At 44.1% G+C, this 27,539-nt stretch overlaps 1 long non-coding RNA gene across 2 annotated transcripts in view; it reads left to right on the plus strand.

Annotated features, from left to right (window-relative positions):
* LOC122215163 overlaps positions 1 to 27,539 on the plus strand; it is a 76,037-nt gene that overhangs the window by 38,113 nt on the left and 10,385 nt on the right. For both annotated transcript variants that reach the window (XR_006200271.1, XR_006200270.1), the window contains 3 exons: positions 5,503 to 5,663; positions 6,091 to 6,275; positions 10,826 to 10,945. This is a non-coding gene — a long non-coding RNA (uncharacterized LOC122215163). The remainder of the gene's footprint in view (positions 1 to 5,502; positions 5,664 to 6,090; positions 6,276 to 10,825; positions 10,946 to 27,539) is intronic.

The raw sequence follows: 27,539 nt of genomic DNA on the forward strand, positions 1-27,539 counted from the left end.
GCCCACCCCCATCCCTCCCACCAACCTAAGATTTCAGTAACAAATGACAGCAGGGTACTGTTGGGGAGGGACAGGAGAGGACCAAGAGTATGGAAAGAGACCCTTTCTGAAACACAGCATAACGGGGAGACCAAAACTCAGCATCAAGACAGACGCAATGACAAAGCTCCAGCCCAGCCCGGCACCTGACTGGATTAACGCAAACCCTCACATGAGAGCCCCAGCCAAAGGAAAGGTGTGTCCTTTTCTAGACGTACAATGATTTACCTCAGTCTGTCCTGTTCTGCGCTCATATCTTGGTTTCAACAAAGGATCATGAGGTATGTGAAAAGGCAAGAGAAGGCAAGAAAAAGCAACATGCTCCCAAGAAACAGAGCAACCATCAGAATCCAACACAGATACCACACAGAAGGAGAGACTATTTGATGAGGAATTGTAGGGAGAACTATGATTAATATGCTAAAGGTCCAAATGGTTTCACTAGTGAATGATACCAAACATTCAAGGAAGAAATAATGTCAGTTCTCTACAAATTCTTCCAGAAAATAGAAGGGACTTTGTCTTCTATTCTATACTCCGCCGAGCTCCTTGTCAGCATCACTCTACTACTAAAGCCAAAGACATTGCAGGAAAATAGAACCAATAATCCTTGTGAACATAGATGCAACAGCCCTCAAGAAAATTTTAGTAAATCAGTCTTCCACCAAGTGGAAATCGTGTCAAGAATGCAAAGTTGGCTTAACACTTCGAGTCCGACTAATTTACTAAGAGACGACAGAAGAAAAAATATATGATCATATAAACAGAGACATGAAAAGCATTTGGCAAAACTTAACACCTACTTCTGACATAAACATCAGCAGTTTAGGAATAGAAGGGCACTTGCTTCACCTGTACTTCCTTCACCCTAAAGAGTCGGCGGGGGGGGAGTCCCAGGATGGAATGGAATCTGTGATGCTTGAGGTGTGCAGTATTTGAAGAGACTCGAGAGGGGAGGATTCAGGATTTGCTGGCTGTGCCACATTGGGAAAGCTGCTTAACGCTTCTGAGCTTCAGTGCCTTCCTCTCTAACCGGATTAATGTAGCCTATCTCACTCTAGTGCAATGAGGATTGGCTGAGATTATGCACTTGGAGTTCTCTTGAAACAGTACATGATGAATCACTGAATTCTACTCCTGAAACCAATATGGCACTGTATATTAACTAACTAGAATTCACGTTACAAAAAAGAGAAACAATCCTCTCTTCCCCAGCCCAAGACCAGCAGGGATTTGAAAAGATTAGAAATGGCAATATTTTTTATCTGAAATCCAGTAATGGGTTTTAGGCCCTTGCATCTGATGCCAGGAAGGGCATTTTTGAGTGGGGGTGTGGGTAGCACCTTTCCATGATCTCAGGTAAACAAAGCACAGTGGGGACACTCCAGTGGATCGGTGTTCCTGGTGGTTAGGATGACTGCCCACACATGTGCAGAGAATGGGTTCCCTCTCTGTGCTTCCTCAACATTAGCTCCTGTCACGCCATTCCAGAATACTTTCTCTTCCTGACCGGTTTGCTGTTCGCCTAGGAGCTCAAGAGTGGAGCATATTGTATTTTCAAGTCTCAGCACGGGGTCTGACCCAGTGGGGCTGGTCAATTAACGCTGCCTGGATCGATTTGTCTAATTGGAATGCTTCTGGAAAGCTGGAAAATACATGGTTGAGATTTTGATATTTATTTTGGGAGATCATATTTAGGAATTGATCAGTCTTTGCTAACTGAGCAGAATGGGTTCTTTCTTTTGAAATCTGATTTCGATACATCATCCTTTTGGGAGCTCCTGTTAACATGTGGCATTTCACTGTGGCATGCTAGCCTTTCCCCAATTATGTTTTGGTGCTAGCCAGTGCATTTAGGTTTCATTTCCAACAGAAGTCTCAGTGTTGAAAGCAAAACATGGGCCAAATTCTTCTCGTACGGGAAGCATCCTGCTGTCCTTCAGTGAAGGTAATTGCTAGGTTGAATAGAAGCAAGCCTGGGCCATTGGGTAACACCTTGCCTCTTTATAGCTATCTGTAGTTCAGAAAATGAGGTCATCTTGTTAAAACCCTCACAACTCTGTGAGGTGAGCAAGGCATTGATCATTACCCACATTGTGCAGATGAAGAAAGCTGAGTCTTATGTAAGTAAAGTCATTTGCTAGAGATGGGGAGTCAGGACAAAGGCTTGTGCTCTGACTCCTAGGTTAATTTTTCTCCCCTCCATATTCTCCCTGGCCACACCAGAAATGAACCCTGCCTTTGTACTTATTTTGTGAAATCTTAATTCTATACTCCACTGAGCCCCCTGTTAGTATGTTTTGCTGCACATTGCATTTATTTTTCTATCTTATGAAGAACCTCATTAATACAGTTTTGCTGTTCATTCTTCTGCATGTGTAGCACCAATAGGCTTGAATATAGCTGAAATAATTGGACTGCGGGGGTTCGGAGCGGGAGTTTATTGTCAAGTCAGCTGTCACCGATTCTTCATCAATGTGGGGACTCAACCATGCACAGACCTTCCCCCCTCCCCCTTCCTTATCTACAAATTGTGCAACATCAGCATATTAACAGGCAGTCTCATAGAATGCTCATTTTATTATTTGGAATCTAAGTCATCGGAAACACCACTGGGGAATTGTCTAAATTTTATGTCGTAGCAAAGGAAATTTTTAATTTTTTTAAATGTTTTTTTATTTTGAGAGAAAGAGAGCACACGCACGCAAACAGGAGAGGGGCAGAGAGAGGGGGAGAAAGAGAAGCCCAAGCAGGCTCCTTTGCTGTCAGCGTATAGCTCGACACAGGGTTCCATCTCACGAACAGTGAGATCATGACCTGAGCCGAAATCAAGAGTCGTTTGCTCATCCAACCAGGACACCCAAGTACTCCGGAAATTTTAAATTTTTCCCTCTGTTCAGCCTCACCCTTTATTAGAAATGGTCTGTGTGAGAATTTTTCCATTTCCTCATCTGTGACCCTTGTCCTCTGGTTCATTCTTCTATCCATCCAGTCAACCACCATTCACTATGGTTGGCTCCGTCCCAGACCCTCAGCCTTGTGCTGGGGACACAGGTGGACACGGGGGTCTCTGCCCGAACACCCAAGTTTGCAGGTGATGAACAGTAAGACTTGACACTTGGGGGTGCAGAGGGCTTTGATCATCACCCAGATGTGAGCAGGAGCCCTGGTGCCCTGTGGGATGGGGTCAGAGGCATCCTCTGGTAGAGACCTTGAGCTGAGTGCTGGAGGGCTGGCTCACCAGTAGAGGGCCATGTACCCCCTTGCAGAACTAGAATGAGAAGCCAGGTTTTGTCACTCTTGGGGGAATTCCTGGGTCCTCTCTAGATAGCACATCGGCCTGCCTAAGAACTCCTGGAGTAAGGGGTGGAGAGTGGAGCTGGGCTTTCATGTGTCAGGGGCAGGATGTGCAAAGGCCCAGGGGACTGCCACAGGGCGATGACTTGGGGGCATGCCATACTGTTTGAAGTTGCTGGGGTTTAGGAGATCTCAACAAAGGGTGGAGGATGGAGAGGCAGAGGCCAGAGCCAGGGGACCCCTGTGGCCTGAGCCAAGAAAGGTAGGACTTATCCTGTAGGTCATAGGCCCTTGGCAGTGCGTGCTATGCTAACATCTGACTTTGAGAAAGCTCTAGACTGTGGGACCTTGTGCCCTGCACTGGTTTCTGTGAACCTCAAGCTCCTTGTGTGTCAGATGAGTCTAGCAATCCCTACTCTGCCTCTTTACAACTTACCAAGATGAGCCAGTGAGGAGGCAAGGACGCTGCCTAGATGGTAAAGTGCTGTCAAATAGGATTCGTTATTATCACTGAACTCAGGGGTTGGCAAACGACAGCTTGTGGATCACATCTGGCTTGCCGCCTGTTTTTGTAAATAAAGTTTTATTGGAACACAGCCACACCTGTTTGTTTATGTATTGTCTTGGCTGCTTTCATGCCATGATGGCAGAGTTGAGCAGCTGACACAGAAACCGTGTGGCCTTGAAATATTTACTCTCTGGCCCTTTTCTGACAAAGACTGCTGGCTTCTGGGTTAAGCCTTCGGTTATGGTTTGCCAAATTTAATTATTAATTGACACAGGAAGATTCCAGAATCTCTTCCACTTACTGATTTGACTGCTATCAGGCAGGAGGCCAGAGTTCCTGTGGGTATCTGGCTTCTCTTGGACCTGGTGTGGGATGACTTCTGGTGAGGCAGGGGGTGCGGTCAAGGTCACAGCCCCTCGGGGCTCCTCTCCTTGGAGAACACGCAGCGCATTGGTGAGTGGCGTTAAGTTGGTTTCATCCTGGGTCATCCCTTCGGAAGAGACGCAAATGAGACCAGTGCCAACAGCTTCCCTGTGAAAGTTGTACTTCCTTCCTTCTCCTTTTTTCCCTGGTCATTAGCCTGATTGCTGCTCATGTCACTTATTTCTCCCGATTTCCTGGAGTGATTTTGTTTCTCTGCTCCCCTCTCCGCACACTCTGCTTTCTTCTATTCTCATCAACACCCTGTGTAATCATAGAGAGGAACCAAACTGCCCAGCGGTCACTAATGCTGCACTCAGCTCCAGCTGGCGCATGACGTTGTCTCTTCTGCCTTTTCTCACCCTGAGGATGGTAATTACCCGTTTCGAGACCAACAAGAATGCAGAGAAAAGGCCACCAGCCTCTGAGGGTCCCCTCCCTTCCTTGTTATTCCTCTTCTTACCAAAGGAACCAATTTGGACAAAGTTTTTATGCTTAGGCCTCCAGCAATTCTCAGCTCCAAAAATATCAGGAGGATTTAGAAGCTGCATGTGCTATTAAATACTGTCCATGTTTAAAGCAAATAGAGAAACATACGAAGCACAAACACAAATCACCTTCGTTTCTCACTTCACTTTCAGTCACTAAAATAGAGTCTGTTTCAAAGCCTACTTTGCAACGTGTGCTTTCAGCCCTGAAAATGATCCCACCTTCCCAGGGCTTATTTCTATTTAGTACTGAAGGAAGGAAGGAAGGAAGGAAGGAAGGAAGGAAGAAAGAAAGAAAGAAAGAAAGAAAGAAAGAAAGAAATCTGTGCATATGGTGAGATAGTCCAAGGAAGAAAGAAAGAAAGAAAGAAAGAAAGAAAGAAAGAAAGAAAGAAAGAAAGAGGTATAGCACATTGATGCTGGTAGCGCCCTCGGAAGAAATGTCATCAATGCTTCTCACCATCATGATGGTGCAGGGGCACCAAGGGCACCAATGTGTCACGCTCATTGTTTGCACAGGTCTACCATTGGGCAGGTGCTGGGCAGCAGAGGATTTCTTCCTCTGGTCACGATTCAGTTGTTCCTTCATCTGGTGTACAGTCAAAGGATACTGACTGCTGCTGTCCTGAACGAATTACCAGATCCGGACGCCCCTCCCAAGTCTCAGCCACTAGGACATCTCCCTGTCCCAGACGCCTTCCCTTCTGGCTCACCCGAGCCATTCACCCTGGTTTATTCCCCTTTCAACAGCTACTTGTCGGTTTTGGGAGCTTCCCAGGAATAACCTGTAACCCGCCTGAGGGCTCTGAGAGCAGAGAGAAGGAAGAAGGAGGTGGCCACTCCAGATGGGGAGGGGTCAGATTTAAGAAGCAAGGGAACTTATATATGAGGCTTGGCTTGGGCGCTGTAAGGTGAGTAGGGCTGTGCACCTGCCCACCAAGCCTAGCAGTTTATATCAAGGCTTTAGCTGGGTTCAGTCATGTATGTCACCTAGATGGTCTCAGCACCACATCACTCTCTCAAGGCTATGTCCTTGGTACAGCCTTGAGGATAGGGGAGATGAGGAGCCTCCGATGGCCTAGGTCCTCCTCATGGGTGGACCAGCAGGCACATCTTCATGATGATCTCCCCTAACACCACCGCCTCCCTTGGGGATTCCTCCGCCTCCTACAAGGGGGATACTGACACATCATCCCTCTGGCCCCCCTGCCCTGTCGCTACTTTTGTTGAAAGGGTTTTTACGGGAAAAGAACACAGACACAGAGAACAAATGTGGGAGAGCAAGAATGCTCCTGGATCTCAGTTATTTGCCCTGTATGTGGTTTCTGCTTCCCCCAGAGACAGACCCAGATGTCCGCATTGGTACCCGTCTACGTCTTTGATTCCTGAGGAGGTTCCTGAAACTCCTACCACGGAGACTCGGCAATGCCTTCCTCCAGAAAGGCCTCTCTAGCTTCACCCAGGCCTGGAGTGCCATCATGGCGAGACCACGTGTGTGGAGCAGAGCATCTCAACAGCGTGAGGTATGCTCTCTGCTCAAGGAACATTAGGCAGTTCCGCTCTGCTTGAACACAGTGATGTGAATACTGATTTTGGGAGTCCGACCTGATTCAAAGGGGACTCCCGTGGAAGGGTTCTGGGGAGAAGCTGACACGATCAAAGCTAAGCTTTGGTACATTTAATCTGCCAGGGATCGTAGGTTAGATTGGAGGGGATTAAGCCTGGAGAGGAAAGCTTAATTAGGCAGTAGTTCAAGGAAAACCCACTGATGAAAGAGAAGCAGAATTTGAGACCTGTGAGTATTAAGCTGAATTTACCTCCAGGCAAAGCAGACCAGCATCACCCTCAGAGGGATGAGGCACCACGGGATAGAGATCTTTGGACTCAACCTCAAAGAATGACCAGGGACAGCTGTGAGACCTAGGACTGATTAGTAGAGGGGAGGTCTGGCGGGGAGTGGCCCTGTGGACAGTATCCCAGGTCAAAGGCAAAGGTGGGGCTTATAAAGGCAGCAACTCAGAGCTTGAGAAGGAAGCGTGGATGGTGGGTTTATACAAACCTTCAGGTGATAGTTGAAGATTGGCTGGTTGTTGTGAGTACAGGTCTGTTTGCTGAGTCTGGCCAGCACAACTTCACCATCACGCTGTTTTTTGCTGGTTCTGACCAATTTTCCAAGAAGTTTTGCCCTTCCTCAGAGCCTCTTAGGGTTCAAGGTCATACATGGGCGCATGCTTAAGACTGGGCAAAGACTTGCTTAACCAAACAAGCCAATTTGCCACCTTAGACCCATCAGAGATCCTTTCCTGATTGTGAATTTGGGCTCTGTGGAGCTCTGGACCAGTCTTGCTATCTTCTTTGAGCCTCCATTTTCCCACCTGTGGTCATGCTTGTTGGACTGCGGTGAGGATTCGGTGAGATAAGGAATGTGTCCGACTCACGGTGGGCCAGCAGGAAATGCTGGCGATGAGAGAACTGTGCCCTGGGGAAGGAGTTGTCGAGCCCCCTCTCGGCTATCAGACTTCTCTCCTTATAGGTACTTCAAGCTCCGGGGAGTCTTCCAGAAGCCTTGAGCTGGGCCAGCCTGCAGGGCAGCTGAGTGATGCCTACCCGCTGGTTAGGCCCTCCCTGATTGCTTGTTCGCCACTCCCCTCTGTCCCTCTCTGCGGATCTACCCTCCTCCCCAGAGACAGAGAAGGTGGATCACCTTCTTGACGAGGCATTACTCACGTCACCACCTGCCTGACCATTACAAGATTGAAACTGCCATTTAATTTGTTTCCCATTCTACGGGCAGCACATCCTTACCTCCTCACCTTTGGCAGAGCTTAGAGGAGGAGCTGGGTAGGAAGTGACGAAGTCAGGACATGATTGGCTTCCAGGGTGGCCCTTTCTGCCTTCCCTGGGGCCTCAGAGGCTGCGGGGAGAGATTGGGTTTCAGTAGCAGGGGCACCTGAGCTGGAGTTGGGACCTGGCCACAGGCTCAGAGAGGGAACCGATTGATTGGGTGTGGTGTGGAGGCCGTGAGCAGCTCTCTGCTTCAGTGGAGGTTTTTTTTTGTTGTTTTTTTTTTTTTTTTTTTTTTAAGTCACAGCTTTCTGGAAACCCTTCACCTTATGTTAGCTTCCCCTGAAATGCTTCTCTTAAAAATTCTGGCTTGTGCACAGAATATTGAGCTGGACTGCATCCCCTTGACTCCTGGGATGGGATTTGAAGTAATCAGCCTTTGAATTTCCAGGAGCCCTTAATCTTCTTTGACCCACATGGAGCCACAGATTAGCCTGTGAAAAATCATATGTAACCATTTCTTTAAATCCTTCCCCGGCTTATTTCTATGGGGATTTTGAATCATAGAACGCTTCTGAGCTGAAGGCACTTAAGAGGTTGTTAGCACAGGAAGCCGAGACTTGCCTCCTGATTGTCCCTTTTCAACCTGTTCGTTCAATATGCAACTATTGCAAAGTGAGCATGCCCACTGTGTGCTTGGCGCTCTCATTGCGCTGTGCAAGGGCTCCTTGGAGTGGTACTATTGTTCCCATTTTATAGATTAGGAAACTTAAGTTTCAACAAAGATAAGTCGCCTGCCCTGGCTAAGGCAGACACCTGGCTAGTCAGAGTCAGGGTCTGTATTCAAATTTAGGTCTTCTGCTTCCACTATTTCTGTTTTCACAAGAGGTCGGTTATTACTACAAAGGTTTACTCACGTTTTCCGTGGAACCAGGTGCCATAGCAGAGGTGGGTTTACCAAGAGGCCAAAGAAGAGGAAGCTTCAGGGCCCCACACCCTATGGTCACATGATCAGGTCTTTCTGTAAAGTTTGCAAAAGTAAGATATTATACCTGTAACTGGTTAAGACCATCATTTTACTCCACCCTGGTTTCCGTTTCATCTCTTCTCCTCAGGTCTGGGAGCGGGGATGGAGTGGCGGCAGGCTTTTGTGGGATTGGCCAAAGTAGACTGATTTGGGGGATGCTTTTGCTGTGCTCAGTGGGATATATTGACATGATCCTGGTCACTGTCAGGGATAAATTACTGCTGCTTGCCCTGGGGGGGTGGGGGGTGGTCAGGGCTTCCAGTGACCCTCCTTGGGTTCCCATGCTGACTCAACTGGGATCAGAACACAAAGGTGTGGGGTCAGAGGTCATAATGCAGTATGAACACATTCTGTGGCAGCAGGAATCAGACCTGTGTGAGTGGCACAGGAGAAACCAGACATGAAATGGAAAGAGCCGGAAGCTGTGGGAAATTCTTCCAGTCATGAGATGTGTAAAACTCTAAGTGGGATGTCCGGTTTTCATTCAGTGACCAAATGGGAAGTTTTCCTGTTGAGAATATAGTCTAACTTTAAATTCACTCTACTTTGATGAGAATCACGTGAAGTGGAATTTCGCAGAATAACTGTATTTGTAGAATACTAATCTGCAGGAATATCAAATCAGCAATTATGTCTGTGTATAAAGTCCCATGTTCTATGCGCCCCAACTACTACTAATAAAAAAATTAATTAGTCCTGCTGGAAGAGAGATTGCATTAGCTTTTTTTTGGTCTTTATATGAATAGGTGTAGCCAACCATTGTCAAAAGAAAGGAGGATCAGACAGCATGCAGCCACAAAATGTAGAAAAAAAGATTGTTGGGGTGTATCAGGCAGATGGTTATGTTGCTTTCTAGATCTTGTGATAGTTATCGTATTCGTCTGCTTGTAAAACTTGGCAATTTGGAATAATTTATTTCCAACTCCGAATCATTATTCATTTTCACCTCGTTTTTGTGAGTTACTCTATACTAATTTTTTAGTAGCTGGTCCCTCATATGGTAAAAGTTCCCGGTATCAGGTAAATAATATCCACTCCTGGCTAGAGAGCAAGCCTGTGACTATGCAGTGCTGTGCATGTGTTGGTAGCAGTGATGCTGGATCCTGTAGGCAGAGAGAGTCAGGATGGGGCGGGGAGGTACGAAGAATATTTGGTCCCTACTCTGATGGAATTTATAAAGGGGGGTGACAGGCCCCAGTGGGACTCCATGATTAGTGTCATCAGAGAAAGAGACCCAAAGCCAAAGCAGAGCCAAAGCAGTATGCCTCAGGTCCCATGTTGCCCTCTTATGGCCCAAATGCCAACCTTTTAAAATAAGGGTTCTTCTCTGGAAAACAGTGTGGAGTTTCCTCAAAAAACTAAAAATAGATCTACCCTATGACCCAGTAATAGCACGGCTAGGAATTTACCCAAGGGATACAGGAGTGCTGATGCATAGAGGCACATGTACCCCAATGTTTACAGCAGCGCTTTCAACAATAGCCAAATTATGGACAGAGCCTAACTGTCCATCAACGGATGAATGGATAAAGAAGATGTGGTTTATATACACAATGGGCTACTACTTGGCAATGAGAAAGAATGAAATCATGCCATTTGCAGCAACATGGATGGAACTGGAGGATATTACGCTGAGTGAAATAAGTCAGTCAGAGAAGGACAGGTATCATATGTTTTCACTCCTATGTGGATCTTGAGAAACTGAACAGAAGTCCATGGGGGAAGAAAAGGGGAAAAATTGATACAAGCAGAGAGGGAGGGAGGCAAACCACAAGAGACTCTTAAATACAGAGAACACACTGAGGGTGGATGGGGGGAATGGGAGAGAGGGAAAATGGGTGACAGGCATTGGGGAGGGCACATGTTGGGATGAGCACTGGGTGTTGTATGGAAGCCAATTTGACAAAAAATTTATATTATATTATATTATATTATATTATATTATATTATATTATAAATAAATCAATGAGGCGTTCTTGAGGGCAAGATCTCAGGACGTGTCCAGAGACTTTAGTGGTAGTGGAGGAAAGAGGGATTATAGCTCCTACCATAGAGAAGAACAAAGCACCTTCATGAATCTGAACCAATACTCCTGCCTTTTTGATGTTGGCATTTGGAAGCCTCAAACTGATTCTTTGTGTTCCATGTCCCCTCATAAGCCTACCCATATTCTAGGCCTCTGTCAAGTTCTTCCAGAACCTTCCTTGCTTGCTCAGCCTACAGGGACCTCCCTCAGCTACTCCAAATGTTTTCCCGCCCTAGGCCGCTCCACAGACAGTTGGCATCTCCTACTACTGTTCTTGGACAGCTCACAACCTCTCTGAGACTCAGACATCTGTCAGATAGGGATGGAGCGCTGCCTTCTCATCGTCAGGAATTACAGTGAGTAGCAAGTGTGCATGGGGAGAGAGCATTTGGTGGCTGTGAGTTCTCTGCTGTGTGGTAACTTCCACTGTATGCTGATGCTCAGTACTTACGCCAGGCCCTTCTAGTTATGCTTGGAGTGGGCACAGCATTAATGAACTGAGGCCCCCCCCCCCCCCCCCGCAGCTTCTTGCAGAGAGCAGGTGCTCAACCAAGATTTGGGGGTGATGAGGTGAAATGTGACTCAGTTTCTGGAGTCCAACCTGGGCTGGAATTTGTAGTGTCTGATTATCTTGACCTTGTGAAATTTATTTAATTTTGCAGGGCTTCAGTTTTTTTTCATTATAAAATAGGAAGGAAAAATAATTGAGTTGAGGGAATTAATGAGGAATTCATATAAAGTACCTAGCATACCTCCTAACATATCATATAGTAAGTGGTTTTTGCCATTGCGATTGCATTTGGAAAACCTTATAAAAATACTTACCGGTATTGATTGCATGTCCGTGACTCTGCTAGGTATTAGGGATGCAAACGTGAATAGGACTTGAGGTCATCGGTAGCCAAGAACATGCAAATTAAAACAAAAATGAGATGTCATTAGAAAAAATACAACGTATTGAAGCCCAAATATTGGTACTTCAGATATTAGAAAGGGCACAGAAAAGCAACTCCTTTCATTTATTGTTGGTGGGAGTATGAATTGAATTCTTGGAGAGCAATTTCACAACTTCTACCTAAATTTAAAATACGTATGTGCGTTTAATGCAGCAATTCAACCTCTCGGGTATTTGCTCTAAGGAAACATTTAAACACGTAAATTATCTATAAACTCTTGTAAACATTTGCAAGAGTTTTCATTGCAGCATTGTTTATGAGTGAAAACCTGGAAGAAAACAAACAAACACCAGCCTAAATACTCATCAGCCGGGGAATGCTGGTACAACCATACTATGAAATACTACAGATAGATTTTTTTTTTTTTTTTAAAAGAATGAATTAATCCATACATGCTGACGTGGGAAGATCTTGGACTAATGTTACTAAGTGAAAAAGTAAAATGTAGAGCAATGTATCATTTATGCTAAAAACAACAACAACAACGACGAGAAAACCATACTCTCTGTTTCTGTTTCTGTGCATGTGATTGGCCAGGGGGAAAAGCTGAATGAAAACAACCAAATTGGTAATAGTGTTTTCCCTGAGGAAGGGCTGGTTTCACCGGGCCCTAGAGTATTTTTCTTAATAAGCTTTGTCCGAATTTTTAACAAGTAGATATATTCATGTATTACTTATGTAAAGAAAAATTTAAAAAAAAATGTGACCAGGCACTAGTGAGTTAAGAGTCTAATTATTTGAGACGAGTGGGGTATAGGCTAGGATGTGGAGGCTGTTTTGAGTGTAGAGGACGTCCATTTGCTGGTTGTGAAGGCTGCAGTCCAGGAGGACAGTAATGTCTGGGTGCGGACTACCCGTGTAAGCGATGGGCCGTGCGGAGTGTAACAGGAAAGAAGCCAACTCTTTCCACACTGTGGAGCCAGCACTGCCCTCCGGCCCCCTTCTCTGGTTGGCTCTTGATACCAGTGGTGAAGATCCTGGCCATTCGGGGATACATGTCTACGATTTTTCTGGCTGAAGTATCCTTGGGTTTTTAAGAGGTCTTTTTGGGCAGGCTCTAGGATAACTCCCAGCCAGTTTTCTCTCATGGTGTTCCCATCTAGTCACACACCTTGTGTCGTGGGGATTTCTTCTGGTTCTGGGCCACAGCTTCTCTTTGCTAGGTTGTCCTGTGGGCAGGTGTCAGCCACAGTGCCCTTGACTTTCAGATTTTTCAGGCATGAGTGTGTTGTGTCCCACAAACTCTGGGGACGTGGGACGAGCTCTCCCGGTGGTCTTGAAGCCCCTGTTACAGGCTTGGAATTTGGGAGGAGGAAGAACTATCGAACACTGATGTCCTGTCCCAAATCCTCTCTCTAGTGTTCCCCGTCCTTTATCTAACGTCCAATATGGCTGGCGTGGGTAGTTAGCCCAGTCTTCTACCTCACCATGCCCTGCGGGTGTAGTTGGCATTCACCGTCTGGGGGCCTCAGCCAGAAGTAGGATTGGAGGGGCTCCAGGTAACATTCACTGAGAATGTCATGCAGCTTGACTATGATTTCGTTAACAGACTGTAGAAAGTTCGAGATTATGGTCCTTAAATAATTCAGGTCAAAAATGAGGTCACGGAGGCTCAGAGATGCCAAACAACGTGTCCAAGCCCACACAGCTGCTTGGTGACAGGGCCTGCAGTTAATTACGTGAGATCCCTGGTTGGTAACAACCTCTGTAGCTCTCAGTCTCACATCGGTTATCATAAATTCCAAGCATGAGATTCTTAATGCTTTTTTTCTTTTGATTCTCCATACTTTTTGACTGCCAGTAATTGGTATATTAGTATAGAACCTATAAAATTGTATGAAAACATATCGAAATGCTATTCTTCTTTTATATTTATAATCAAATGATAGAGTGGAGGCTTAGTGGCATATCTGAGACTCAAAACTAGGTTTTTAAGGGAGTAGGAGCGATAAAGGAGAAATGGCTGTGGTTGTTGCTCCTAGGAATTCTACTTCTTAATTGAGAGGCTAGGTGACCCACATAATCTCTAGCAGTCTTTTTTTTTTAATTTTTAAAAAAAGTTTATTTATTTTTGAGAGAGAGAGAGAGAGAGCGAGCGGACGAGGGGCAGAAAGAGAGGGAGACACAGAATCTGAAGCAGGCTCCAGGCTCCAAGCTATCAGCACAGAGCCCAATGCAGAGCTCGAACTCATGAACTGCAAGGTCATAACTTGAGCTGAAGTCAGATGCTTAACCGACTGAGCCTTCCAGGTGCCCTGAGCAGTGATTCTTGACTAGGGGATATCAGTAATATCTGGAGGCATTTGGAGTTGTTATAACTGGGAGGGAGGGGTGCTCTTGGAATCTATTAGGTAGAGGCCAGAGATACTGCTATACATCCTACAGTGCACGGAACAGCCCCACAACCAAGAGTCATCTGACCCAAGATGTCAATAGTGTTGAGGCTGAGAAGTCCTTCTAGAGCACGAACACTAAAAGCTGTATTAATGGCTCTACACAAGAAATGCAGAGGTGGAAAAGGTCAAGGCATGAGCTGGAGTCCTCTCTGTACCCCATGCACAGAGCATGCCTCTTTGCCTTTGTTCTCATCCTGGCCGAGAGGGGGGTTCCCACACCTGCTCCAGCCTCCTTCTTGGCTGTGGCATCTGGAAAGGGATCCACCACCAAGGCCAGGGTGGGGTGCGGGAACTCTCATGTCTGGCTATTTGTTAGTGTTCAGAGTGTGTGCATCTGACGTCCTTATTTGGATTTACCCTGCTCAAAACTCTACCGGTTGCCCCCTTACTTAAAAAGCTCCACTGCTTTGGCTTCGTGCATGACTGTGGCCCAGAGAGTTCAGACTCTGACCTTCTCTTAACCCTTGCCTTGCTTCTGCTGTCCCCTTCCCATCCTATGCTCTATCCCCCTGAACTAGCTGTTCCAGAACATGGCCAGCTCTTTTTTCCTGTTACGATCTTCCAGGTGATTTGAGGTGAAAAATTGGGCTTAAAAATATCAACTTTCTTGCTTTCCCAGAAGATGATTTTCTGAAGACAACAGACAGATGCTTAAATCAATTAAGAGCAGAAAGAGCATGATGAAAAGTTTCCTTCCCGGTAAGCTGTGGAGGTTGTGAGCTGGAATGTTTTTTCATACTAAAAAGACTGCCTTTCAGAAGACTAAATTGCCAACAGTTTTTGAAGAATGAATCCTTTTTAGGTGATATCCTTCTTGAATTCTCAGCCGTGTTTGAGAGAATACTGCAAATATTTGACTTGAGACTCTGAGCTGAAAGCATCTAGCAGCTCCCTCTCCTCTCCCTCTCCTCTCCCTCTCTTCTCCCTCTCCTCTCCCTCGCCTCTCCCTCCCGCTACCCCTCCCCTCCCTCTCCTCTCCCTTCTGCTCCCCTCCTTTCCCTCTCCTCTCCCTCGCCTCTCCCTCTCCTCTCCCTCGCCTCTCCCTCTCCTCTCCTTCTCTCCCTCGCCTCTCCCTCCCCTCTCCCTCCCCTCTCCCTCCTGCTACCCCTCCCCTCCCTCTCCTCTCCCTTCTGCTCCCCTCCTTTCCCTCTTCTCTCCCTTTCCTCTTCCTCTCCTCTCCCTCTCCTCTCCCTCTTCTCTCCCTCTCCTCTTGCTTCTGCTCTCCCTCTCCTCCCTCTCCCCCCTCTCCCCTCCCCTTCCTCTTCCTCAGGGCTCTCCCCTCCCCATGCTGCCCACTGCCCTTTATTTAACAGAAAACATTGGGAAGGGCCCTGGCAGAGCCTCTCAGATAGTCAGCAGCAGAGGGGGCTGGAAGACACGTTTGTCCTCTGACTGCTTCCTTTCCATCCTTTTTCCTTTTTTTTTTTTTAAAAAAAAGCAATTGTTTATATTAAAGGTATACAGTGTGGTCATTTAATATACATATATGTATTGAAATGATTACTACAAAGAAATTAACATATCATCTCCTCATACAGTTACTTTTTTTTTTTTTTTTTTTTTGGTGAGGACAGCACCTGAAATCTATTGTCTTGGCAAATCTTTGGTATTCAGTATGGCATTAGCTCCAGCCATCAGTCCCCTTTCTGAATAGCTCTGTTTTCCCACCCCTCACCTGCTTTTTGCTGTCACCTGATGATACCCGAGCAGGACATACAAGAACGCCAACACATAGCATGAGGTCCTGACCAGACACCATCAGCTCTTTTCATGTACTTCTCATCTCAGCACACTCAGGGGTGTATTCCACGGCCCCGGGATAGGTTTCTTCAAATTCCTTTATCTGTCCCAACAGTTTGCTGAAATTTCTCTAGTTCGACTTGTGTATTTTACCTCATTTTTCCCCCCTTTCTAATCCCAAGGTCTCTATTTTCTTTTGTTACTAACAAGCTCTATCTGTAAAGTAAAGATAACGATGGTGAACCTGAAGGCAGAGAGTGTACCAGATGACCATTTTCAGCTTATTTTGGTTTAAGATTTATAGTTCAGGTATGGTTTTAAGGGTAGTTTCACCTTTGGGAGAAGACGCGTTGATGAGAATTTGTAGCTGGACCCTCCTAGAGGGACGTTCTTCCTAAGGCCAGTCTCCCCTCCTGTTTCTTAGAGAGTTTTCAGTGCTTGACAAGCTCTAAAAGCAATATTTTGAAATCAGCTACCCTCTACTATGAATTTTGGAGCTGAGACAAAATCAACAAGCATTCATTTGCTCATTCAGCTAATGCCTCCTGAGCACACATATCCTGAGCTAATGCCTCCTGAGCACCAGGCTCTGGGGCCACATATATGAGCCAGACAAAGGTGTGTCTTCCTAAAGCCTACACACTAATAAAGGAACGAATTAATTCACTCAGTGTGAATTATTCTCGTTGTTGGAAATTTAGTGGTGAACAAGACAGATGAGCAACTTGCTGTTATGGAGGTGATATTCTATAGGGGAGAAAGAGAAAGAGGGAATTAAACAGGCAGATAGAATAAAAGAGAAAACATCAGAGATAAGGACCGACTTTAGAACTGTAGTTAGGGACAGACTTTTTTTAAAAAAATGTTTAAGGGGCGCCTGGGTGGCGCAGTCGGTTGAGCGTCCGACTTCGGCTAGGTCACGATCTCGCGGTCCGTGAGTTCGAGCCCCGCGTCAGGCTCTGGGCTGTCCGTGAGTTCGAGCCCCGCATCGGGCTCTGGGCCGATGGCTCGGAGCCTGGAGCCTGTTTCCGATTCTGTGTCTCCCTCTCTCTCTGCCCCTCCCCCATTCATGCTCTGTCTCTCTCTGTCCCAAAAATAAATTAAAAACGTTGAAAAAAAAATTAAAAAAAAAAATGTTTAAAAGTATTTATTTTTGAGAGAGGGAGAGAGGGAGAGAGAGGAGACAGAGTATGAGCTGGGGAGGGGTAGAGAGAGAGAGGGAGACAGAGAATCTGAAGCAGACTCTAGGCTCTGAGCTGTCAGCACAGAGCCCGATGCAGGGCTGGAACTCAGGAACCATGAGATCATGACCTGAGCTGAAGTCAGTTGCTTAACTGACTGAGCCACCCAGGAGCCCTAAGGGACAGATTGCCTTGCCCTTAGGCTGGTACTGATACTGCTGAGAAGGAGTGAGCATGTCAACATCCAGAGAGGAGTGTTTGAGTGGAGGAAATTGTGAAGGCCCCTAACGTGGACTGAACTTGTTGGGTTTGAGGGTAGAAAAGCTGTGGTGTAGAGAGCAGGTTGCTGTCAGAGGAATATGGCATGTGAAATTATGCAGGGCATCATAGGCCAGAGTATGGAATTTGGGTTTTATTCCAGTGCAATGGGAAACCATTCACATTTTTAGCAGGACATCGACACAATCTGATTTATGTTTTAAAAAAGATAAAAATGCTCTAGATTTATGTGATTTTGGTATTAAAATTTTTTGGCTTCATAAAGTGAATTGGGAGCTTTTTGTCCGTTTGTTTGTATATAGAGAGAGTGAGAGCCCTAGTAGTGGTGGGGCAGAGAGGGAGAGAGGGAGAGAGAGAAAATCCCAGGCAGGCTCTGAGCTGTCAGCATGGAGCCAGATGCAGGACTCAATCCCACAAACAGTGAAGTCATGACCTGAGCTGTATCATGACCTGAGCCAAAATCAGGAGTCAGTTGCTTAATCGGCAACCGAGCCACTCAGGCGCACTGAGTTGGGAGCATCTTAAATGGTTTAGAACAGAAATTCTCTAACATTGGTGCATGTCAGGATCCCCTAGAAAGCTAATTAAAGGTATCGAGTCCTGGGGGCGCCTGGGTGGCTCAGTCGGTTAAGCGCCCGACTTGGGCTCGGGTCATGATCTCGCGGTTCGTGAGTTCAAGAGCCCCGCGTTGGGCTCTGTGCTTACAGTTCAGAGCCTGGAGCCTGTTTCGGATTCTGTGTCTCCCTCTCTCTCTCTGACCCTCCCCCATTCATGCTCTGTCTCTCTCTGTCTCAAAAATAAATCAACGTGAAAAAAAAAATTAAAAAAAAAAAAAAGGTATCGAGTCCTGCACTTGTTGAAGTACGGCAGGGTTTGGGCTTCAGATTTTATTTATTTACTTTTTCCACCTGGTTTCCTGGATGATTCTGTTTCTTTTCTTTTTCTTTTCTTTTTTTAAAGTAGGCCTCATGCCCAGTCCAGAGCCCAATAAAGGGCTTGACCTCATGACCCTGAGATCAAGACCTGGGTTGAGATTAAGAGTCAGACACTTAACCGACTGTGCCACCCAGGTGCCCCCTGAATGATTCTTACTCATACCGAAGTTTGAAAGTCGCTGGATTAGAACACAATGCAATTATCTGTTATTTAAAGGTCAGATGAAATTCAGCTGGGAGCTCATGGGTTCCTGATGAGTTTTTCAATGGTAGTCCTTCAGTCATCTTTTGGTTTCTTCTGTGGTAATCCATCTACCCCACAGAACTAAAAAACAACCACATTCATTACTATAAAGAGAAGCATTCCAAATATCAGTCAGTACATTCCAGCCATGTATCAAAGGAATAATATGTGAGGATGAGGCAGAGCTTTTTTCCAGAAAACTAAGGTTCAACATCAACGAAATATGTCAGCAGTGTTCACGATATCAACAAACTGCTGGAGAAACCTGTGTCATTGTAATGCTGACAAGGCTCTTGGTAAGATTCAGCAGCAATTCCTAATGAAGACTTGAAAAATGGGAACCAAGTAAAACTAGGTAAATATGAGCCAGACTGAACACAACAACCATGGCAATATTAACAACGAAAAGTTGGTAGTAAACATCATTCTAAATGGAAAAGCTTTTTTAATCAAATCAGGAACTGTATAGCTTGTCTACTCTTCCCTCCATTACTTAACATGGTCAGGGAGGTTTTAGTGCATACAAAAACACAAGAAAATCCACCATAGAAATACAAAGGATTATAAGAGAATATCATGAAAAATTATATGCCAACAAATTGGATAACCTGAAAGAAATGGTTAAATTCCTAGAACTGAATCAGGAAGACATAGAATATTTGAGCAGACCAGTTACCAGCAATGAAATTGAATCACTAATCAAAAAACTCTCAACAAATAAAAGCCCAGGACCAGATGGCTTCACAGGTGAATTCTACCAAACATTTAAAGAAGAATTAGTACCTAGTCTTCTCAAACTATTCCAAAAAATAGAAGAGGGGGTACCTGGGTGGCTCAGTTGGTTAAGCGTCCAACTCTTAGTTTTGGCTCAGGCCATGCTCTCAAAGTTTGTGAGTTCAAGTTCTGCATTGGGCTCCATGCTGTCAGCGAGGAGCCTGCTTGGGATTCTCTCTCTCCCTCTTTCTCTCTCTCTCTGCTTCTCTGCTGCTCACTCTCTCAAAATAAATAAATAAACTTAAAAAAATAAAAAAAATAGGAGGAAGGAAAGCTTCCAAATTCATTCTATAAGGCCAAAATTACACCCATTACAAAACCAGATAAAGACCCTACAGAAAATCACAGGCAAATATCTCTGATGAACATAGATGCAAAAAATCCTCAACACAAGCACTAGCAAACTGAATCCAATGATATATTAAAAAAATTACTCACCACAAAGTGGGATTTATTCCAGGGATTCTAAGTGGATCAATGTTCACAAATCAATCAACATGATATATCACATCAATAAGAGAAGGGATAAAAACCATATGATCATTTCAGTAGATGCAGAAAAAAGCATTTGACAAAGCATAGCATCCATTCATGGCAAAAACTCTCAACACAGTAGGTTTAGAGGGAATGTACCTCAACACAAAATGACAACAACAACAAACACACCAAAACACGAGAAAGTAAAATAATTGCAACAAACATCTGGAAAGAAGAAGCAAATCTATATTGTTGAGCTTATGATATATTTTATGTTTGAGAACCCAAGAGACAGTAGCGAAATTATTGCAGTTATTAAGAGACTATGGTCAGGTGGCTGGATATAGAAGTTACCTACAAAAATTTGATGCTTTTCTCATCTGATATGGAAAAAAAAATTCATTTATAATACTCAAAAATCTAAAGCACTTAAGAGTAAACAAAACAAGAAAAGCAGTAAATCTCTATGAAGAAAACTACAGTAATTTTATTTAAAGATGCAAAAAAAAGCAGCCTAACCACAATATAAACATTATTCTTGGTTAGGAAGACTTTCTATCACAAACTTGCTAATTACCCTTAATTAGTATTATATGTTAAGGTCATGCCAATTAGTAGAGATTTGCCTTGCTAGGTACCCTTAGACCATAAAGCCACTGTAATCAAGTCAGTATGAGGTTAGTTTATGAATGAACAAGTAGATTAATGGGACGCAAAATAGAGAACTTGTAAATATGCCTATTTTACATGGGGGACTTTAATATTTAATAAATGGTGCTGACACAGCCAGCTGTTCATCTGAAAGAAAATAAAAACAGACACCCAGCTTAGGCCATATTTTATCCTCTGCCATATATAAAAATACATTCCAGATGAATTAAAGAGTTTAATGCAGACAAATATAGAAAATGACATGTATAGTGTAGGAATTGGGAATACCCTCTTAATTAACACTGCAAACCCAAAAGCTGAATATGAAGGCATATCTGAATATATGAAAATTAAAATTTTGTATATACAAAATAAAACCTCCACAAGTAAAGTCCATTGCCAAAGATATGCTGTGGTAATATTTTTATTGCAGTAATGCACAAAGCATGGGTATTTTGAATATTCAAAGATTTCTTACAAGTTGATAAGAAGGCAAGAAACCATTAAGAAAATGAACAAAAGGCATAAATTGTCAATTCAGAGAAAAGCAAATACCAGTGGCCGGTAAACATTAACTGATGTTTAAATGAGCTCTCAGTTTAGGAAATGGAAATTAAAATCACAATGAGACATAATTTTACACCCATTGACTGGCAAAATTAAAGGGAAATATAAAACTGATGTTTGGCAGGTATGAAAGGAAAATAGCACTTTCAGTTTTAACTTGGAGATTTCAAAATTTATAGCCTTTTTACAAAGCAATGGACAGCATCTATTAATATTAAAAGTACATATATTCTTTGACCTAATCCTGGTGACCTTTCTTATAGAGATTAAATTCCTAAGATGTAAGGACTCATAAATAAAGATGATTCATGGAGCGTTATTCATAATGGCAAAGCAAAACAACAATAAAATAAAACTGGAAACAAATTGGCGAATACTCACCATAAGGGAATCATTGGACAAATGATGGCACATAATTATAATACATATGGCACAGACTATAACCATGGTATACTATGTGGTCTTTAAAAGAATGAATTAGGTATTCAGTTGACTTGAAGGACCTCCCACTAAGTATTGTTGAGTGAGAAAAGCAAGATGCATGAAATATACATATTAGGGTTCTATTGTGTAAATGAAACTGACAAAATGCCTTCCATATACATACAGATATATGTATATGCCCACATATATCTCATAGGATTGAATTAATGGAGAATAACATGGGTACAGACATGGAGAAACATAGCTTATCAGCATGGACTGTGATGTTTGGGGAGTGGGGAGGCTGACGTAGTAGAGGGGAAAGATGGGAGAACCAGACAAAAAAGGAACAGAGAAAAGACTAATTAAAAAAGCATATGAGGGGCGCCTGGGTGGCTCAGTCGGTTGAGCGTCTGACTTCGGCTCAGGTCATGATCTCACAGTTTGTGAGTTCGAGCCCCACGTCAGGCTCTGTGCTGGCAGCTCAGAGCCTGGAGCCTGCTTCAAATTCTATGTCTCCCTCTCTCTCTGCTCCTCCCTGGCTCATGCTCTGCCTCTCTCTCCTTCAAAAATAAATAAAAACATTAAAAAAAAAAGCATATGAACAATAACCTTCACACAAAATTATATACGTATGTGTATGTGTACACATAATGAAATAAAAAGATTTCAAAAATCAAGGGTATTCTAATAGTATTAAAAAGATGACTGCAGGTGATATGACAAGAATGGGTATAGTGTGCAAGAACGGAAGCAGGGAGAGCAGATTTGAGGCCACCTAGTGCCGAAGGCGAGAGAGGATCTTGCCTGGGGCTCAGAAGCGATGGTAGAGACCTGAGAAGTGAACAGACATGGGATAAGTCTTGGTAGTTATGGTTGCCAAGATCTTCGGATGGATTGGACATGGAGGGAGTTGAAAGGTAAAGACGGGATTCAAGGATGGTTTTCCAGTGTTTTGCCTTAGCAGCTTGATGGGCAATGGATCCATTTTAAGGATAGGATAGACTGAGTGAGGAATGGGTTGGGTGGGGAAGAAATATAGAATTCCCTTTGGGAGTATTTAAACAGTTTGAGATGCCTCTTACAAATCAATTGGGAAAGGTCAAGCAAGCAGGAACATATAGACTCCAAGTGGCAAGGACTGTCCCTTCCTTAGGCCAGCAGGACTGATATTGTTGGGTGCATCACCCTTCTGTCTCCTTGAAAACCAAGGCACCCTTTCCTGCAGCACCTGTTGAGACCTCGTGCTCATTCAACTTCTCCCTCTTCCCAGTCGTCTTTCCTCACTCTGTTCAGGTGACATTCCCAAGAGCAGTCCCCAGTAAACCGTCTGCTCACAATTTACCATTTCAGAGTCTGTTTTCTGGGGAACCTGAGCCTTCAAGATTACTCAGGTGGTCAATGGCTAATGTGGAACTTAGATCCAGTTCTCCTGACTAAAAAGCTTCTCTTCTTTCTCCATGACCTAAGAGAGCCCTGGGATAACCTCTGTTAGAAGGCACGCATATGACCCTTTGGAATCTGGTGTTCCTAACTTGCTAAGGGCTGTCCAGAGCCTTCCGACAGCTATCAACAGCCAGGAGCTAAGCCATTGTGTGTCTCTTTATGCCTGTGAGCCTAGATCTGCTTGTTCTAGGAAGTCTTTGTGTCCCTTCAATCAGGCCAAGGAAGGTGGATGTTTAAATTAGCTCTAGGTTGGGCCCCCAGAGTCCACTGCAACCAGACTGAATGTGTTTTATGCATCCTTCAAGGCCTACGATACCTGTAACTTCCTCTCTGAAGCCTTCCCTCAGGCAGAATTAATTAATTCAGCCAACAACACAACAATGCAGATCCTACTATGCGGCAGGCCCTGGAGGTAACATAATATTACGTACTCCTCTGTGATCACTCCCTTTTGTGTTTCCTCCTCTCAAGGACTCATCATGGGTGATAATTACTTATACCTTGGCCTCGTCCACTGGACTGTGCTTCTCCAGGGTCACCACCTTATTTATCTCTGCATTGTGAGCTTTTTGTATAGCATCTGGTGCAGAGCACTGGGTAAGTGGTGGTTGATTTTAATCTGTTAGTGACTTTAAGCTCCTCTTTCTGCTTCAGACTTCCATAGCTTCAGGATCTAACGTGAGCAGGATTATAGTGCTTTCTCCCCCACCATGCCAACGAGTTTTGTTTGGGATGTCTCAAAATAAAGGAGACACCATCCAACAGTTATTTTACCCATAAAAGCCACTTGTCATATCTCATCTCTGAGGACCCTACAGCAAGATGAACAAACTCTATACTGCATGTTCCCAATCTCCCCCCTTTTTTACCCTTGCTCTCAGAATGGAGTCCTTGTAGCTTTCTCCTCTGTCTCTAACGCCCTCTCTGCCTTGACTGGTTCTGTTGTTCTGCCAGCTCCTCTCACCATCCTCCTCAACAGAGCCTTTGCCCTTCCTGTGGAATCTTGTTCTGTTATCACTGCTCTTGCTTTCATGGCCAGCCCCCCTTTCGGCCTTCACGCTCCCATCACGAAGAAGTCTCGTTCAAGTCCACTATCGTCTCTGGGTCCTGTTGTGTCTTCTCTGCCCTTTCACCACACACCCCTTCAAAGAAAAGTTTCTACGCTTGCTCTCCTTGGTTCCTCATCCCCCCCCCCCCGCCTTTGCAATGTGTTTTCCTCATTCACAAATTCTAGGCACCAGTTCCTGAAAGTGTTACCGAGAATGTCATGACTCTCAACTCAAGTCTTGCCTTCATTATCTTCAACCACTTTAGGATGTTTAAAACTGTTGACCCTCTTTCCCTTTGGAAGTTCTTCCCCTGGAGAGATGTCCAACAGTGTGGCAGAGTGAGGAAGAGCATGCAGCTAAGAGTTAATAAAAATGGAGTTCGCCTTTCAGTTCTACAATAGTAGCTTTATGACCTTGGACAGCTCCCTCAACCTCCACTTCCTTATCTGTAAAATGGGGTGATAATTGTAAAGCCTAAATAGGATTATCATGTTCAAATAAAATAGTGTATTTATGATTTGCCTGGCACAGAGGCCCTCAGAGTGTATCACTGCCTTATCAACCCTTTTTGATTTCCATGTCTGTGCACTATCCTGGTTTCCTTTCTATCTCTCTGACTACAGCCCCTTTTCCTCTGCCTACCCTGTAACGAAGGTTTCTCCAAGGAACAATGAATGAAGGGATATAAAGGAAGTACTTTGGCTTTTTAACAAGGCAGGTAGGCAGCTGTGAATATAAAACCTTTAATAAGTAGTTCTTTGAATTTTGGCTTAATTATTCACCTCATGTATAATTATAACCAGAAAAAAAAACACCAAAAATAAATTTTCTGCCATTTCAATGTTATACCTCATTTCATGTTCCTTTACAACAATCTCTAATGATATTGCAAAAATATCTATATCAAGACTCTGTAGAGAATGCCCTTAATCTATTGCCAATTGCACTATTAACTTGTTGTGCATTCAGAGTGGATATAAATTGTCTTAGGTTCCTTGAAAGAAGTTAGACATGGCTTGATATATTAATGAAATCATTACCATTTCATTAAACTGTATGTTTTGGACCAGACTCTTCTGTGGCTTATTGGATTGCGTAAAGTACATAATCACAGTTGGTGGACAAACTTACAGCACTCAAAAGCTGCAACTTTTTGCGTGAAATATTTTCTTATACGAGGATGAAGTTCTGTGCAAAATAACTAAAAGTCAGGTGCATTTAAAGAAAGAACAAAAAACATGTGCAAAACAATGGCAAAACAACTGCTATTTCAGGAAAAAAGACAGTGTTTATCTGATTCTCAGAAATTAAGGTTGTCTTTGTTGGGCCTATGTATACATTATGTGCAGAAATAACTTTCACCCTCGCACACTTAGGAACAAAGTTCAGGAACAGTCTTGCATTGCAACTGACATTTATTAATTAACTGATTAACTCCTTGATTAAGAAAGGAGGATAAAATGCAACCCAATGTTTTAACTCATATGTCAATGTGAAACGTTTAAGCTTCAAAATACCAAAATTATTGTATGATCTTTTAAATACTTAAAGCAATAGCAACCACAATGACAAGCCAAGCCGATGCCGTGGAAAATAATCATACTTGTTTTAAGGACCCAGCAAGGAGCCAAAATTATTTATTAAATTTTAACATCTCATGGTTGTGTTGCTCTAGTGTAGGTATCAGGAAGTGGTGTTTCATTCGCACAGAATCACAGAAACTCCACACAGGAAATGGGCTTAACTTCTGTTGCTGCCATTCACCCACCGTGTGCAGTCTTGTTGGTTATTTGTTCCTCTGGAGCTACAATCTATTTTCATCTATAAAACAGAGCTAGTTCTAGCTGTGGGTCTACCGCTTTCACAGGATTGTCTTGAGTAACAAAGAAGGCGGTGGGAGTGAGTGCTTGTTGGAAGATTATGATTTGCCATGAAACACTAGGGGGGAGGCATCCATACTGGGAAGTGAGGCTGAGCCAGGCCAGCGCTCAAAGACAGGTCCCAACTTGAGTTCTGTGACTAGCAGCTTGGACTTGGTTGAGTGTCCTTCACACTGGTTTCTCTCATTTCAGCTATCAGGCCAGGCAAAGGATGTCCCTGAGATCTGGAGGGTGTAAGTGAGGAAGTTCCCTGCTGCCTCCCTTTCTCTCCAGCAGCTCAGAGAGTCCTCTGAGTCAGAAGATTCCCAAATCAAGGGCCTTTTACTCTCCATCGTCCTCTTTCCCCCTTCCTTCCCCCCTCGCCCCTCTCCCCTTCCCCCTCTCCTCCTTCTTCTTTTTGTTTAGGCTGGAGAGTGGTGTACATATCACCTCATATCACCTGGTCTAAAAATATGTTTCCTGGGTTTATAGTTCTTTGCTAGACTGATTAGTGTTAGAACACAATCCTCCCTGGATTTCTTGGTGTTCCTGCCCATTTCAGGCCTTCTGTGCGATAGAACTTGACCAACTACAGAGAGAGAAGATGCCTGCTCTCCTCCAGATCCATTCGCTCCCTTTTTTAGAGACACCTTTTCATCTCCCCCACAGATAATTGTTTATATTCTGGGTTAGAGACTTGCCCTCCCCTCCCTTGACAGGATTTGTTTGCCTTCCAGAGTAAAATATAGGCTTTCTCTCTTTCTCCCTCTCTCTCTCTCTCTGAGAGGGAGGATGGGTGGATGTGTCAGCAGTCCCTGTATAAGCTCTGAATTTCATAATTTGGGGGCTCTTCCCCTGTAGTGCAAACTGCTGAGTGCACAGGGACATCTGAGCCTCACCACAGGTGTGGAGACATCGTCCATCCTTCACAGTTTGGGCCTTAACGATTACTTCCTGCATTATTTATTGAGCCTACCTGAAGTAGCAGCCACAAAGACCTTCAGTGGGAGCTCTCGGGATGATTAGTACTCTTAACAGTTCAAATTTAGGAATCTTGGGCCGAGAGTTAGAGGCTCTCTGAAAGCAACCTTGAAAGAAATAGGCAGATCTTTCTCTAATGGGTATTTACTACGCCAAGGAAACAACTTGGGGCTGATGGTGTGATACGTATTTGTCGGTCTGTGAGGGAGTCGCCAGCTTCTCCACTGTTGAATGTGGTGGAGATAGATTATCATGTATGCATGGGATGGCTGGATACTGGTCAAGAGAGCAGTTATTCATGGTTTCTTGTCTATTTCCACTAATCTTTGGGAAACAAGGGACAAGATTTTTACTTGGTGGCATTGATGATATTTGTCACTAACCAGAGGTCATGCTTGATGGTAGTTTAACATTCCCTCAGCTATTGGTGCATTGAAGACAGCCCTGAACTAGGAGCCAAACCCCCCTCAGAACTGGATGCTAATACTGACTGTCACTCAGTAGTTAGATGGCCTTGGGAAAATCACTTCAATTTGCGGATCCTTGTTTGTTTTCACTTGAGTTACATTAGGATGACTGAATTGCTTAACAGGAATTTTATGATGATCAGATGGGCCAATGGGTAGGAAATGACTTTTTTAGGTTATGAGGTGGCAATAGCTAGCCTATATGAAGGTTTTAAAAAATTTTAATTAAAAAATTTTGGGGGTCACTAGAATAATTTAAATGTCTGATTTTGGGATGTGCTCCTTCCTATTGTACTTCAAGGTGGGGGGGGAGGGGGGAATAATACAATGTGTGCCTAATTTTGCTCATTTTTTAAATCTTCTCTATAAGTTTCAGGAAGACATTTAAGTATTATGATAGAGCGTGAAATTATGTTACAGAGTAAGCAAGTAGCCCCTAATAGAGGTGTCTGTACTTTGAGAATCCATGGGTATCCAGAGTGATTTCTGAAGCACAATTTATATCGGTGAAGTTGTGTCCTGCTG

The sequence above is a fragment of the Panthera leo genome, chromosome A3, assembly GCF_018350215.1.
Source record: "Panthera leo isolate Ple1 chromosome A3, P.leo_Ple1_pat1.1, whole genome shotgun sequence".
Classification (NCBI taxonomy): domain Eukaryota; kingdom Metazoa; phylum Chordata; class Mammalia; order Carnivora; family Felidae; genus Panthera; species Panthera leo.